Below are 17,524 nucleotides of genomic sequence, written 5' to 3'. Positions count from 1 at the left end.
TGATGACTAATGTTTTTATGTGCTTGTTTGCTATTTGAATAGCTTCCTTTGTGAAATGACTGTCCAAACTTTAGTTAATTGCATAGCATTTTAACATATGTTGGGTTGTATGCCCTTCCAGATAGTAAAAATTAAAAAAAGAATACATGGTGCTATGAATTCACATTTTTAAATGTCTGAAGAGCCAAAGAAATGCAAAATGTATTGGCAAGATGGGCCCGCCTAGGTGGCATGTCAGAGTTCTGTAAATTAATGTTAAGAATCAGGGCCTGATAGAACTCACACCCAAGGATGTGGCCTGCGACTGGAGTTACATGAGGACTTTCAGAGAATCTGGGGCACTTTTGCCTTTGTGAGAAAAAACATTAGAAGTTGTATTCTACTCTTGTATTGGTATAAAGATGACTACAATCCAAGCTTGATTTGGTATTACATATTCACTATTATTACATAAATATTTTTCTTCTTATTTTAAAAGAAATTCCAATTAAAGTATATTTGTGGGCACTCAAAAGTATTGTAGGCCTTAGACCCTGTGCCACTCTCAAAAATGAATGTCATTCTTGTTATTGAGCACCTCTTTCTTAAATAATGGCAGAGAACACTATGGTAATTATAAAAGGGAACTCACCCTAGGTCTGGGTTGTCAAAAAAAAAAAATATATATATATATGTATGTATATGTATACATATATACACACACACACATACTGGCCTGGAGGTCTGTAGTTCAGGCTCACTGTCCAGGCTGAATCTTCTGGCTGTTCTGCCACCTTTCAAGCATCTAAGAAGGTAATTGCCTAAAGGGTGGGACAATGGAATCTTTTCCTTGGTGGGGAAGCATCAGTATCAGAAAGCATCACGTACAGGAATGTTTAGGAAAATCACACCTATACATGAATATTTCGGAGTGAGAAAATATTTGTACATATTTGTTACTTAAGGGTTTAAGCGATTTTGGCCTGTTGGAGTAATACTTTCAGCTTTGTAATTCCCAGTTAAATGTATCATCCAGCAACTGATTTAACTCATGATTTTAATTTCAGATGTTATACGGTTAATCTATTAGATTTTAACTTGCCTAAGAACATAAGGTTTGTTGGTTTAAGTAGTACTTGACAGAAAAATCAACTACATCAAATGTATAAATATAGTTGGAGATACTTAAGGGGATCTACTCACTCTAAAAGTCCTTCTTTAAGGTGAGGGTTAAAATTGTCTAGATTTATCAAGAGAATTATACATTTTTTAAAACTGTGACCTCTTAAAAGCTTAAGAAATCGATTTTGAGTAATTTGGATACTAACTTTTAAAATGAGAATAACTCTCTGTGCACAAAAACCACCCATGAGGACATTTAAAAAATGGCGCTGACCGTGTACATTGTGACAGTGAAGGAAACTTGCTATAGATAAGTGGTGAGGACAGGCTGAGTAAAGCAGGGATACCAGGAACCAAATGCAAATAGGAGCCTGCTCCTCCTCTTACCCAGGCCTCATATGTGCCATTTTTGAACCTTAGTCCCAAGCTCAAACACATGTATCTACGAAGTCATATGGCATATGCCCTAGATACTCACACCCCAATGTCAAAGTCCTGTGTCAATTTGCTATGGTCACCTTCCTACAAAATATATTTAAATCTTTCCATCAGTACCTGGTCTCTCAAATATGGCTTCCTTCTTGGCCCAGACTCTCTGCTTTTGTATTATTTATCTGTCTATTTATTCCACCCAAATTCTTCTTTTTACTCCCTGGGTGCAAATTAGAACTTTTTGAAGCAACCTCAAATTTTTGAGTCACTAGGGCCCTATTTACCCTCATTTAACAGAATAATGATTCCTTAAATGATGCCCTAGTGGCCTGAATAAATAGATGCCCCCTTCGAATTGCCTAATTTGCATCCTGAGCATGAGTTAGCCACCCAGCAACATCTAGAATTCTATTTTTATTTATCACATTAGTTAACTTTCTAGTTACTTCGAGAACTATTCTCAGAGTAGCCATATCATGTTGCTTGGATAAGGGAAATACTAAAGCCCCTGAGCCAATGTGGGTTAGTTTAAGTTGCTATATGAGGTAAATGTATATGTATAATACATACATATTCATATGCAAAAAGTATCATTTTTTAAATGTGCTGGTCATGATATTCCAATATGCAAGCACGTTAAGATATATTAATTTCAGGGGTGCCTGGGTGGCTCGGTCGGTTAAGCGTCCGACTTCAGCCCGGGTCACAATCTCACCGTCCGTGAGTTCGAGCCCCGCCTCGGGCTCTGGGCTGATGGCTCAGAGCCTGGAGCCTGCTTCCGATTCTGTGTCTCCCTCTCTCTCTGCCGCTCCCTCATTCATGCTCTGTCTCTCTCTCTCTGTCTCAAAAATAAATAAACATTAAAAAAAATTTAAAAAAAAGATATATTAATTTCACATTAAAGTTACCAAGTTTTTGTTCCCTGGGATATTGTCATGTGCACATACTCTTCATGCTTCTGAGAACTCCTCTTCCCACCTGTCCACAGAGTTGATTCTGTGCAGAAAATTTGCACCACGTGCTGGCCACTGTTTCTTGCCACAGTTGATTAACCAAGGATGAGAATGCAATCTCAACTTGGTCATTCCTTCTTGGGAAGTTTAGAGACACAGGAGAATGTTCTCTGGTATGCACGTGGAAGACCCCATGAACCGAGTTTGGAAGCTGCAACTGGAGGACAGCCAGCCTGTACCCCATCCATAGAGCCCAAGGAGCCCATTTACAGAGAGTGGGGAGAGAGAGAGAGAGAGAGAGAGAAGCAGATGTGTGGAGCAAAGTAAAGGTAGATAAGGTCAAGGCAGCAAGGGAAAGAGAGCAGTTAATTGCTGATGGTTTCATGGTTCACAATCCCTTGTGAACCTGAGTGCACATCTTGTCCTTGGAATCTATGAAATGACCCGGCATTTTATAATAAATTCTCCTGTTCATCCTAGGTTACTTTGTTTGGGTTTCTTTTACTTATAACCCAAATAATCTTGACACAGAAATAAAGGCCACTTACTACATAGTAGGTACAAAATCTGAATCATTTTTTAAAGTGTATTTATTTTGAGACAGAGAAAGAGAGAGTGCACGCATGCATGCAAGTGGGGGAAGGGCAGAAAGAGAGGGAGAGAGAGAGAGAGAAAGAGTCCCAAGTAAGCTCTACGCTCATCGCCGAGCCCAACATAGGGCTCTATCCCACAACCCTAGGATCATGATCTGAGCTGAAATCAGGAGTGGGATGCTTTAACCCACGGAGCCACCCAGGTGCTCCAGAATCTGAATCTTTTTTTGAAAAAAATTAACTTATATAGGAGAAGACTAATGCAATCTCTTTCTGGTGTTCTGTAGGCTTTTTGTTTGTTTGCTTTGTTTTGTTTTTATTACATTTTTAATTTTAATTCCAGTACAGTTAACATGCAGTGTTACATTAGTTTCAGGTGTACAATACAGTGATTCAACACTTCCATACAACACCCAGTGCTCACCACAAGTGCCCTCCTTAATCCCCATCACCTATTTCACCCATCCCCCACACCCTCCCCTCTGGTAACCATCAGTTTTTTCTCTATAGTTAAGAGTCTGTTTATGAGCAGTGCAATTTGAAATGAAAGAAAGATCATGATCTAAATGGTTTTATTAGGTTCAACTGTTGTTAGGATTTCCCTTCCTATCTTAAAGTAAATAAACTGCACAGTAAGTTCAACCTAAAATACTAGCGTGAACATTGCATAAATATAAGCACATTGTCATTTTCCCTTGGTTTCCTCAGAAGCTTTTCCTTTTCAGTGGAGATTTGTGAATTCTGTAATATACCCTGTTCAACAGCAAAGTTCAGATCTTTTAGCCGACGCTTAATAAGCAGATAAGAGATTGTGCTGATATTGGGGATACAAGATGAACAAGACTGGTTCTTGCCTCTATAGGAGCACCCAACACATGAAGAAAGAACACCAATGCTTGTAAGTTCCCTTTCTCCCCTTTCTCTGCTGTTGGGGCTCTATGGAAGATGGGGTGTGGTCACCAATGTCAGCTAGCTGGTCTAAACAAGCCACCTTCCTTGGAGTCTGATCTAGCAGAAAAGCACTGAATTAAAAACCTGCTTAAAAAGCTGGGCTTTGCCAATACTAACACAGCTCTGTGAATCCTTTTCCTAAGCCAGTTTCCCTGTTTATTTTCACAACTCTAACTGGGGCAAAGGGAAATTGAGAAAGGGGCTCACAGGGTTCGGTTGTAGGAAACAAATGACTCCATGTATATTTTGCAGAAAGGGATTTTTTTTTAAAAATTTTTTTTTTCAACGTTTATTTATTTTTGGGACAGAGAGAGACAGAGCACGAACGGGGGAGGGGCAGAGAGAGAGGGAGACACAGAATCGGAAACAGGCTCCAGGCTCTGAGCCATCAGCCCAGAGCCCGACGCGGGGCTCGAACTCACGGACCGCAAGATCGTGACCTGGCCGAAGTCGGACGCTTAACCGACTGCGCCACCCAGGCGCCCCCAGAAAGGGATTTTTAAAACGGCAAGTAAGCACTTACAGAATTGCTGCTGGGGCCGTAAGAGGGCTCTTGGCTGGACCTCTGGGATGATTCTCAAGGACATCTTGCGGAACTGGCTCACCGGGGAATCAGAGGCTGAAGCGGGACTTGTTGATGTCATGGACACACTTTTCTAGCCTTGGTCCAGGACTAAGTGCCTCTGGACACCCATGAAGCCAATGATGGACATAAAAATGCCGCTACGGAAAACCCCAGGACAGTACTCGCCAAAGGAAGAAGCTAGAGAGCAGGAAGATGGCCTGTACCTCACTTCCACCTTCAGAATAACGATTATAATAAAGCTAACACTTACTGATAACTATGCACCAGGCTAAGCAATTTGTAGGATTTAACTCAGTCCTCTTAACAACGCTATGAGGTAAATGCTTTCATTATCCACATTTTACAGACAAGGAACCTGAGGTAAAGAGTGAGTAAACATATTCGGGTCACACAGGTAGTAAGTAACAGTAGAGGTGTGCATGCATCCCATTGGTGTAACTGATTTCATGTCTGGATCCTAGCTGCAAGGAAGTCTGGGAAGCAGAGAATGACTTTTGTTTTTCCCACCCCTGCAGCTTTCAAGGGAGTCGGGAAGGCAGCAACAGGGTTCTTCACCACATCTATCCCCACAAGGCAGCTGCAGACCCAGGGCAAAAATGCCACAGCAACAGTGATTCAGCACAAGTAGATTCAATGCGTTGAATCTGTCATCTGTTACCCAAAGATTAGCTCCCCACAAAACCCTATCAAAGTGATACCAGCAGCTTCTAGATTGTTATCTGACGCAACTCCTGTTTGAACAAGGCTTCATGTAGTTGGCTGTGTTTATTTCATTCATACAAAGTTACGAACTAAAATTTAGTGTTTCAAATTTACTCATTCTTGGCAAAATACGAAGCGTTTTTCTTTAAAAACAAGCAAGCCAACTCTGAAAAATGATCACGAACTCATTGGATGTCAACAACTCCCCTTCATTTCTCAGAACCAAACTCAAAAGTTGTCTCTTTTGTGACAATTTCCTTCTAGTGTTGAGTACTTTTGTGCATTAATTATATTATCTTCTATGAAAATATAATGTCGGCATGAGTTTTCTAGGGCTGCCATAAAGTATTACCACAGACAGAATGGCTTAAAAACAGAAATTTGTTTTCTCACTGTTCTAGGGGCTGGGAGTCTGAGATCAAGGTGTTGACTGTGTTGGTGTCTATTGAGGCCTCTCTTTGTGGCTCATAGACAGTTGTGGCTTATAGACAGTTGTGTCTTCAGGCAGCCTTCCCTCTGCGTTTCTGTCCTAATCTCCTCTTCTAGAACCAGCCATATTGCATTAGGGCTCACCCTAATGACCCCATTTTAACTTAATTACCTCTTGAAATTCCCTCTCTCCAAATATAGTCATATTCTGAGGTACTGGGAGTTAGGGCTTTAGCATATGAATTTAGGGGGCACAACAGCCCATAACATGCATCCCATAACAACGTCCTTTGCCGGGGTACCTGGCTGGTTCAGTTGGAGAAGCATGCGATTCTTGATCTCAGGGTTGTGAGTTTGAGCCCCACGTTGGGTGTAGAGATTACTTAAAAATAAAATCTTTAAAAAACAAACAAATAAGAACAACAACAACAACAACAAAAACCAGTGTCCTTTGCCAATTAAACTATTGTACTCTCAGCATTTTTCATACCAAATGCATTTTTTCCAAATCTAATTTTATTTTTACATACAGGAGTTAAAATGTTTTATGTAGACAAACATGCCCGTCTTTCCTTCAATTCTTCAATTATAGTTTCTTGATTTTTTATTCTATTTATTTATATAACTAAAGTCTCTCGAGCTTGTTTTGGGATTATTCAAGTGAGACCCTAGATGGTTTTTATTTCTCTAAAATTTTAACTAATTATTCCAACATCACCTTTTGAACATGCCTTCCTTTTTTCATTTGTAGGTGATGATGTCTTCTTTATAATGTCATAAAGTTATTCGTATGTAACTCTATTGCTTGGAATCCAAGACCTACATATAGGTTTAGACTCGCACCAGAAAAGGGAGAGTGTTCTTCCATGTTTTCAGTTGGGGCACCCCTCAGCCTGTGAGGGGACAGCTGAGGAGGGTCACTGCAAATCTACTTCCCTCCTTGCTCTGGTCTCCTCTATTGTCCCCCGGGGTCCAGACTCCATTTTGCTACACTCTCAGTGGTTGAGGCTTGTGAAATCATTTGCCGTTTGCATCAGAGGCAGGCAAAATAAATTTTTCTCTCCATCCCGAAGGGCGATGGGTCTTTACATCCTTCAGAGATCTGATGGGGGTGGAGGTTCGAAATAGCCATTCTGGCAAGTAAAAGAGGGGACTAGTTGGTCAGAGAAATATAATATGATTCCCGGGCAGGACTGAACCCCATTTAAATTTGGTGGCCATCGGGACGCCTGGGGGGCGCTCAGTCAGTGAAGCGTCTGACTCTAGATTTCGGCTGAGGTCAAGATCCCACGGTTTATGAGTTTGACTCCCACATTGAGCCCCGCATCAGGCTCTGTGCTGGCAGTGTGGAGCCTGCTTGGGATTCTCTCTCTCTCTCTCTCTCTCTCTCTCTCTCTGCCTCTCCTCACCTCGCTCTCTCTCAAAGAAAACAAATAAACTTAAAACAGAAATAAAATAAATTTGGTGACCATCAATTATGGTGGAAGCCAGCAGCTCCATTATGTGCATGAGTCACTTTGGCAGGGACTAGGGAGATTTGAATTCCTTTGCCTGGGGATTGAAAACAAGAAGAGTGGAGAGGCTGAGATCAGAGAGATGGAGGGAATGGGACATTATCTAGTTCAAAAAGATAGGAATTAGGCATTTCAAAGAAGTCAACAGAGTGAGGACTGAGAACAGGCCACTGGATGCAGTTGCAGAGAAGCCGCTAGTGCTCAGAACTCCACGCTATTCTCTCCAATCTGCTCACCAGACTTACCTGTATCATCAAATTGACAAATATTTTATTTTATTAAAAATTTTTTAAAAATATTTATTTATTTTTGGGAGACAGAGAGACAGAGTGCAAACAGGGGAGGGGCAGAGAGAGAGGGAGACACAGAATCCGAAGCAGGCTCCAGGCTCCGAGCTGTCAGCACAGAGCCTGACGTAGGGCTCGAACCCACGGAGCATGGGATCATGACCTGGGCCAAGGTCAGACGCTTAACCGACTGAGCCACCCAGGCGCCCCAACAAATATTTTAAAGCATTTGTTTCATTCACAAAAGTAAATATAACTAAATAGAATAACATCAATGACATTTTCATTAGATATACTGTATTATGTTTTCCACTAATTATCACTAATCCTCTAAATGTCAATATTCCAGAAAATGTAAGAACATAATAATAATTTCTAAAGTCACCCAATAAAGATGAAGGCATTTAAAAATTTTTAGTACACTTTTTGTTGATCACTAGAAAAAAATGAATAGCTTTTCTCATGTTTGTAAGAGCACAATTAAAAGCTAAAAAAAAAAAAATCCAGCAGCACAAGTAATATAAAGATATCACCCTAATATATAGAAATAGGAAGTGTGTGGGGTGCCTGGTTGGCTCAGTTAGTGGAGTGTGCGACTCTTGATCTTGGGTTTGTGGGCTTGAACCCCACATTGGGTATAAAGATTACTTAAAAATAGAATCTTAAAAATGTAGGAAGTGTGTAATACCAGTAAGCAGTTTGGATTGTGTGTGTGTGTGTGTGTGTGTGTGTGTGTGTGGTTGACTATAGATGAGCTATTTGCCTGACAGGTTCACTCAGCTCTAAAGTCTAAGTTAAGGCTGAGCGCATATGAAAAACTGACTTTGGAAGTCAATTATCACAGACAACAGAAGGGAAAAGCCCTTACCCGTGCTTTACCCTCTGTCTTCTGTATCTTCTGGGGATAATAATGACAAGGCATTATCTTTATGACAATAGAAAAGATATTATTATTAGAATGTCATTGTATTTTCTTCTGCTAATTTCTTGGAAATTATTTTTAAATAAAATTTCAATTTATATTTTAATATAAATATAATTTTAAAATATTTTCATGAAAATGTATAACAACCCTGTTTGCATCGCAAAAATTCATAAGGATGAAAGAGAGACACTGGCTACTTTGATGACCTTAAGGAAGACTCCAGGAATGTGCCCAACAGCATGACCTTTGAGACCCAATCCAACAACCAGAAGTTCGTCATCTTAGTAAAGTTTGAGCAGCCATAACTGCTTGAACAATGTATGGCAGAACCTGGCTGTGTGGCTTCGATTCCCCCTTTCCCCAGCACCCCCAAAGCAGTTGGCCTTTGGGGCTGTGCCCAGATGGGTTTTCTCCTACTGTTTATCATGCCACACTGGTCCCATGGGTGGTTCAGAGCTTCCTGGCAGTGGGAAGACTGAACGTTGGCCCATCCGGTCCACATCGTAGGCTCCAGCAAAAGAGCCAGGCAGCACAGACTCTTCTTTGCTAATTTTTTTGGTTGAGCATAATGAACACTCAACAAGGATGGAGAGAAAGAAGAAAAGCAAAGGAAGGTTTGTTGTCCAATTGTGATCTTAGTGGCTGTGCCAGTTATCAATTTATTGTTACTCGCCTCAAAATCTACTCTTTATCGTCTGCTCTGTGATAGTGGGCTAGACTGTTTAAGCGCTTCTTGTTTGCAGTGAGCATTTGGTTAGATTTTATCAATAGAAGGAAGGTGCTGGAAGGACACTGCAGGAGGAAGGAGCTTCTCCTTCCTGTCTGTTTCTTCCATTTTATTTCCCCCAGATTAGACACATTTGCCCATCCAGGCAAAAGCAGCACTGGGCCACAGCAGGCTCCCTGAGGTAGGTGGTTGGTGTTGGGGGGCCCAGATCCCCCCTGCCAGCCGGCGTGCCTACCCCCCACTCTGTAGCATCCACAGTCGCTGCCTTGGCTAAAGTGACGGACTGATGAAGGGCACTCAACTCCATGATGCAATTTGTGCTCCAGAGCGTCTCCAGGGGATGAATCTGAGCTAGGCTTCCGTGGAGACCACATGCTTGCCTCACCGGATTCCCCTATTCTGCTCTGCTTCCCCCATTCTGCTTCTCCTGAGACGCTGTTTCCCCCATAAAGCACTTGTACGCGAATTCGCATCTCAGCTCTGTTTCTGGGAGCTCAGCCAAAGACCCACCACATAGACCCTGCCACATAGAATTCACTCACCAGATGCTTGTTGAATAAAAGTAGAATGATTCTAGGCTCTCTGATACAAATTGGCTCAGATTATAGGGTCTGTTGGCTTCCCTCTTCTGAGCCTCTAGTTTGCTATCTGTAAAATGGAATCAAACCTAACCTGTGGAACCGTTGTGGATAAAGCACCCGGCCCAGCCCTATGGTTCAGAGAGTGTTAGCTTCCAACCCCTCCTTTTGTTTCGTTTCCCTCTTTGGAGATGTGGGGACTCACTTGGTGCGTCCAGGGTTGGCATGAAGATGATTTTAAGCTGAAGATAGTTGAGATTCAACTGATGTAGAAAAAAGGCTTCTTGGAGCTTCCCTTACATGACTAAAAGCAGAAACTTCTAAGAAAGGAGCCTGCCATAAATTCTCTTTGGGGTGGCTTCTACTCCTAGGAGCAGGACCAGTAATAAACTTACCATAATTACCCCCTCCAGGGGTGTTTCAAGGCCACGAAGAAGACAGAAAGACCACTGCATCTGTATAAACACATAATATCACAGTTTTTCTTATCTCCCATTTGTTCTCCTAGAAATCCATTTGTCTTTGCTAAAGGAATCTATTTGTTCTTCCCATAGAAGCTGTTAAATATATAAAGCTTTAACTTGAACCATTCAACTAGCCAGCTGCTTCTTTGACTGGCTCCTGCGTATACGCTGAAAAACCTTTTTCTCCTGTTAATGTGTCTTTTGCCCATTGAATTCACAAGCCATGGGCACTAAACCTAAGAGACTAGAGGAAAACGTCTTTCCTCTCCTACAAAGGCTTTGGAAAAGAGCTATTTTTTTCATTTGTTGCTGTGTGGCTCGACTACGTACAAATACAAACATCCTGGAATATTATCTTAACAAGGATGGATGATTCTGCCAAAACAAAACAAAAAAGCAAAACCAGTGTGATCATTATTGTACTCATCAGCTTTTAGCAACTGCTGAACCATGTCGGAACCACAGATGTCCACAGTGACCCCTTTCTCCCTTACACAGAAGGAATAGGCAGCACGTTTAATTACATTGTTAAAATTTGCAGGGGAAGTTAACGTTTGCAAGGGAAGAAGGAAAGAATACAAACCAAAGTGTCAGCATGAGTTATTTTTGGATGAGGACATTTTAAAATTTCCTTTTTTTTGGTTAATTTTTCTTTATTTTCTAAATTTTCAGCAGCGAATGTTAGTTTTATGATAAAAATCCTCTTTCCTTCTTAATAAATAGTATAAAAACAAAAACAAAAACAGGGACACCTGGGTGGCTCAGTGGGTTGTGTCCGACTCTTCATTTCAGCTCAGGTCATGATCTTGCAGTTCATGGAATCGAACCCCATGTCGGGCTCTGCGTTGACAGCGTGGAGCCTGCTTGGGATCCTCTCTCTCCCTCTCTCTCTCTCTCTGCCCCTCTCCTGCTCAAAAAATAAAAAACAAAAGTAATTAGAAATACAAGGTAGGCAACATTTCCTAGATCACTCTTACTTGCTGGATTTTTGTCGTTGTTTGTTTTGTTTTGTTTTGACCTTCAATCCAGATTTGACATGGCTTTTTAAACATATGCTGCATATTTAGCATTCCTTGCTTGCTGGTTACATAGGCAGCAGGAGGTAAAGTCATTTCCTCTGCGATTTTGTAGTGGATGCAAAGGTTAAAAAAAGAGACAACAGGCCCCAAATGGAGTTGTAGCAAATGGAGTTTGCTCCAAATGGAGTTGTCTCTCTCTCTCTCACAGAGTCGTGACACCAAGACTTTTCTTTCCAGGAAGAAACTTTATTCATGCTGGCTGGGCTCAGTTGGGTGTGTACCTGAAGAACTGAGCCCCAAACGCCACATGGCCTACTTTTTTTTTTTTAAATATATTTTCTATTTCTTCATCTCCCATATATGGTAACACACAAACATGCGGTCTGATTAAATGGTCTCATGTTCCAAGGTCGCGAGGGACGTTGTCACGTATGCATATGCCTTGAGGTTTTTTTTTTTTTTCTTCACATTCCTTAGGGAGGGGACCCTACCACAGAGTCACTTGTGCTAAGCCCACATCACCAACCCAAGACCTAATACCTAACTTAACTTAGAGACCTAATACCTTAACTTAGTACCAATTATGGGTACAGATTAATTGTAACCAGATTAAAGTGAGTCTGCTCCTTGGTGAGTTTCAGGTAGAAAAGACTCCAGGCAGAGGGGTCACATGAAGGAAGAAAGTTTATGTGCATGCAGCAAGTAACGAGATCACAGTTCCAAAGCTGTGGAGTAAGTTCCAAAGCTGTAACTCCCAGAGCAGGGGCGAGTGGGTTTCTTTTATTTAGAGTCAGGATAAATATTCGGAAAGGGGAGTTTTGTTATCTTATGTCGAGGTAGGCACGAGGTTGTGCATGCGTCTTAAGGAAACACGACTGTAAATACGTTGTAGGTTGTGTTAGGGAGGCTTGTGCTCTCCTTGGGTGGAGATTTTAACATTACAATAAGGCGGAGGTAACTCTGACGACAGGATGTGGCTGCGGGCCTGCTCCAAGAGCAGGTATAAACTAGATGGGGTCTTGGGCTCCAGATCTCAGGTAAGGCAAGCAGGGCCTTGCTCACCTTTGAATCTGCACTTGGAGTTTAACCACTGGTTTATTGTCTCTGATCAGGTGTGGCTATTTCCAAGCCTGGTAGAGTCTTAGTTTTTGCATTCCCTTTGTTCCCTTGAAATCCTTTACTGCGGAGGTTTCTGCATTTCTTTGTAATTCAGCACCTCCTGGGAAGTTCTGCCAGCCTTGTGCTTGGGCAAGCTGGGCACAGACCTGGGAGAATAGCTGCGGGCCTAAAATGACTTCTTTTGTTTCACAAAAGCTTTGTCTCATCTTTTCTTTTTCTGGTTCACAGCCCTCTCGGGAGCTTTCCTGGTGCAATCTGAAACCTGCCGCAGCAATCAGAGGGCAGGGAGAGACCGAAGAAAGAGGCAGGCCGCCCTGGGTTGGTAGGTGGCAATTTAAATAATAGCAAAGGGAACTTACCTAGGAGGCTTGTCTTGGGCCGCAGCAAGATGAATAGATCCCCACACCGTCGCCCTCCAAATCTTAAGAGTTTTATAAAGAGGCCCTAACTGGGCCAGTCAAGTGTATCGTGCAGGTGTTTTCAACAGCACATCACCATCTCAACACTGTCCCTGGAGCAGCCTCTGGGAGCTGGAAAGGCAAGTGGAACCCGCATTCCAAGGACAGGGGAGGGGGGAGGAGTCTCCGGGAGCCCCAGTTCAGCTCACAGGTCTGTTGGTGGTCACATCTTTTTGATGATGTTACCCAACATCTGGGGACCACTAACTCTTTCTGCTTACATAATGTCTTAACCTCTCCCTGGAATGGAATCTTAGACCAGTCAATATGGAATTACCTAATTAGCACTAGAGAGGTAATCTGCCTGACAGACCCTTGTTGTTCCCAAAAGGAGGGGGGTGACCTTGCCACCAAAATTCTGCTCTTTGCTGGCAACTTCCTTGTCCTGCCCCCTTCTGCCTATAAAAGTCTTTCTTTCATTTTGCACAGCTCTTTGGAGCTCCTTTCTATCTGCTAGATGGGATTCTGATTCATGAATCAAATAAAGCCAACAAGGTCTTTAAAACGTACTCAGTTGAATTTTGTTTAACACAAGGGTTCAGCATTCGCCTCCCCAACCTGAAACCAGAGCTCATTTTGTTTTGTCTGCCAGAAATACTGCAGCTGGTCACTACTTCTCACTAGAGCTCAGCTCTGGGAGCTGTTTTTATCAAGCAGAGCTCCTATCAACAAAGGAAAGGAGAAATTTAAACAAGAAGGGAATAGAATGATTCCTTGGGAAGGACTATGAAATACTGACATGTCCTTTTGAAGCAAAGGTGATTTTAAGATCACATACGAGTTGTTTGAAAACAATACTAATGCTGATTGCAATTCGATTGAGGACAAGTTCTAAGACACTGATACAACAGAGAACTTAATCTTGAACTGAATGAAGATGAAAAGAAAAGAAGAATAAATTGGGGTCAAATAGCCTTATTGGGAAATGAGGAATGCGTGTCCACATCTCTGACAGACTTTGCTTTTTAACTATTCTAATAAACTAGCATGTGTTGTGGAAATGTAATTAAAAGTGAAATGTCTTCTCAACTCAGAAAACCTCTCTACAAAGAAGAGAAAGAAAGTAATTTTTTTTATTGAATAAGCATTAAACCAGAATGTGATATGCATCTCTGGCCATCTGCTAAAGAGATGGCAGACAGCGGGGAAATCTTGCGCCCTTCCAGCTGAGCGGATGCCCCGGTGACATTCGGCAGGTTTTGCAACGTGAACTCAGATGATAGTTGAAGTTAAGTTTGTCTTCTCCTAGGAAACTGCGAGGCAGGGCACCATCTTCCTTGAGGAGTACATTTCATAGAGATGGCTCTTGGTCCTCGGGGACACATTTCTGAGCTGTGAGACTGGCAAGAGGCTGATGCAGCCATTAAAAAAAAGAAGAAAAAAAGATTTACATACGTTTGAAAAACAGAGAAAGAAATTGTGAAAGAAAAGGGAAAGGAAGGTCTCTTTCCTTGTTTCCAAAAGGTAGAATTAAGCCCCTTATCTTTAAGCCCTTTACACATACGGTGGGGTAACTTCTCAATTCACCTAACTCGGTAGATAATGAGGCGGGGGGGGGGGGGGGGGGGGGGGGGGAGTAATTCAGCGAATGTCAGGTATGCAGTTTTTCCTCTTTGGCAAAACAGCAGAAACATACTCTTTTTCCGATTGCCTAGACCAGGGTTTCTTTTTTTTTTATTTTTTTTTATTTTTTTTTTCAACCTTTATTTATTTTTGGGACAGAGAGAGACAGAGCATGAACGGGGGAGGGGCAGAGAGAGAGGGAGACACAGAATCGGAAACAGGCTCCAGGCTCTGAGCCATCACGGACCGCGAGATCGTGACCTGGCTGAAGTCGGACGCTTAACCGACTGCGCCACCCAGGCGCCCCTGGACCAGGGTTTCTTAACCACGGCACTATGAGCATTTTGGGGGGCAGATGATTCTGCGTGGTTTGGGACGGGCCTGTGCATTGCAGGATGTTTAGCAGCATCCTGACTTCTCCACCCACTAGATGCCCGTAGGACAACCCCCTCCCCCAACTTATGGCAACTAAAAACGTCTTCGGTCATAATGAAATATCCTAAGCGGAGTGGGGGTGGGAATCGCCCTCGGTTGAAAAGCACCAGTGTAGACAAGTGATCAAAACACATGAACCAAAGAGGTAGGTGAGCCTGGGCTGGGATGCCAACAAGCCTTCTGCCCTCACTACCTGAGCCACACCTGTCTGAGGCATGCTGGAGCTGTGGCCTGAGCACGGATATCCCGTGGAACTGAGGGTCAGTCCGCTTAGTGGAAGACATCTCTGTTTGTATCACCCAGCCACCAGTCTCCTTCCCCCCCCCCTCCCCCCCCCCCCCCCCCCCCCCAGCACCTCTGGTCATTCTTTCTCAGTCCTTGTGATGCTGGGAGGGTTGACCTGAATCATTGTAGCTCCAGGGCTTGTCTTGTGTCCAAGGCCTTGTCAATCACCGCACTCTATCTTTCCGGCTATCGTGAAAAAGAGGAAAGAGGAATGCTTTTTTGGATGGTTTTGCCTGGCTGTGAGAGTATGATCCTGCAGGCAGCCGCCTGGCCACCGTCATGGGGGAGGCTGACTGAGAATGGAGCAATTCAGTGGGAAGCAGAATTAAGATAAAAGGCGAAAATATCCTGGACACAAAATTGGAGCCCTGGATCTAGCCATGTCTGAAACCATTGCTTCTGAATTGTCTGTTAATGTGAGTCATCAAAGCTGGGGCTGGGAATCTAGTGGCCAACCTGCACACAGCACTCACAGACCCTTCGAGCTTTCCGTTCTCCCCAAATGGATGGGGACGTGAGGTGGGTCTTAATCCTCTTTTTTTTTTTTTTTTTAGTTGCAAAGATTTTACCTCAAAATATTTACAGTTAATTTTTGTGGTGGTTTTAACACATTTCCACAAATACCTTGATACTTTGCCTTCAAGCAACGGGAGCTACAGCTGTCTCCCCTAAGTTATGAACTAAGTAGACAGGGTGACTCACTTGTAGTCAGTAGAGAATGGAAATGTCCCAGTAGTAACTACAATGTCAAGATCTGCAGACGTCACCTGAACTAAGTAGTCAAAGTAAACATCTCTAACAATAATGAAGGATGGTATCATGTCCCCTCCTCCCGATAGATGCAATGAGGAGGGTATTATACATGATATTTCTTCCAAAAATGTACTACCCCAGTCTAATCATGGGAAAATATGAAACAACCTACCATGTGCGGGCCTTTCACAAAATAACTGAGGTCTTCAGGTCAAGGTCATAAAAACAAGAAAAGACCAATAAATTGTCAGAAACCAAAGTTAATTACGCAGGCCGGATGACTAAATGCAATATGGAATTTCGTTTGGTTCCTGGAACAGAAAAAAATATTATTGGAAATACATTATTGGGGCCATTGGCGAAATTTTAAAAAGTTTTTAGTTTCATTAATAATTTTGTACCAGTATGAATGTATTAATTTTCATAAATGTACCCTGATTATTAACATTCTCTTCTAAACAGAGCCCATACTAGATAACCCAGTTGAGGGAATATGATGTAGGCAACTGCTTAAAAAAGTGTTGAAAGACTTGGAAAGTCAAAGAAAGGATAGGGGAGAAGGGAAGGAGGAGCAAGCCACATATTTGCAACAGCAGAGAGCTGCTACTACCCGTAGGACTAGAGACATCAGGGGAGAAGGTGGTACCAGGAAGCCAGGAACCAGACCCACCACCATCGGTGGGAACAGTAGGGGCCAAGAGCAGGCCACCCCAAGATGGGCCACTTTGGCATAAAGATTATTTTGAGTTAAAAGCAATCAAGACCCAGCAGATTCGGAAAAGCTCTTTACCTACCCCCCCCCCCCCGCAACTGCCTAAAAAGAATGTATTTATTTATATTTATTTATTTCTCTATTTATTTAATTATTTTCAGTCAAAAGGTCTCACGTGTTTATTACTGAACCAACCTACAGGTGCAGAAGCATAATAACAGAGAAAAGTCTTTTCCGTGATACAACAGATCAGGTAGTAGGGAGGTTTGGAGAGTGACGGAGTAGGAACACGTGACCTTCAGGCGGCATAAACGTGTGCCACCTCAGGTACAATCCCGTACAGACCCGGCTTCGTTCTTCTCCAATGCCACCTCTTGGAGTTGTAGCTGGTGTTATTACCAGTTTTCATCCGAATCCCCTGAGGAATGGGACGATTCTGCTTTTGGGTTTCTTGGCCAGGAATCGCTTGATCCTGAAAGTCTTGTGAGAAGACATGGCAAGAAACAGTCAGCAGCACACGCCATGATGGCGGAGAGGAGGAGAGACCTAAAAGGAATTCGGATTGAGGACCTGCTCCAGGTGGAGAGCTGTAACCCTAGATAACTACATTATACTGTGAACTAGGCGTGGTAGACAGGGAGGAGCCAAGCAAGGCCTGTTTGATGGAAGCCCTCCATGGCCCATTGTTTCTCGGTGACCCAGCAAACATTTGTTTACCACACATTTACCTTTTTTCATTCTTCCTAAAGACCCCATTCCTTCCCTTTGGAGACCCAGACCTTTGACGACCCCGTTCTGCTTGGTTCAGAATGACATATATACTTCATGCTGCCTGACTGTGTTTGGAATTTCCATGCCTATGTGGATGCTCCCCAGGTCTGTAACTAAACATGATTTTTCTCCTGTTAATCTGTTTCATGTCAGTTTGATTCTTTGTC

General features: G+C 42.7%; 1 pseudogene; it reads right to left on the bottom strand.

The window, feature by feature from the left end:
- Window positions 1–16,884: 16,884 nt before the first annotated feature.
- Window positions 16,885–17,141, bottom strand: LOC125164843 (60S ribosomal protein L39-like; annotated as a pseudogene).
- Between the last annotated feature and the right edge of the window lie 383 nt (window positions 17,142–17,524).

This window comes from Prionailurus viverrinus, chromosome B1 (assembly GCF_022837055.1).
Source record: "Prionailurus viverrinus isolate Anna chromosome B1, UM_Priviv_1.0, whole genome shotgun sequence".
NCBI classification, from domain to species: Eukaryota; Metazoa; Chordata; class Mammalia; order Carnivora; family Felidae; genus Prionailurus; species Prionailurus viverrinus.
The sequence above is the reverse complement of the archived record's forward strand: the minus strand, read 5'-3'. Positions and strand labels throughout refer to the sequence as shown.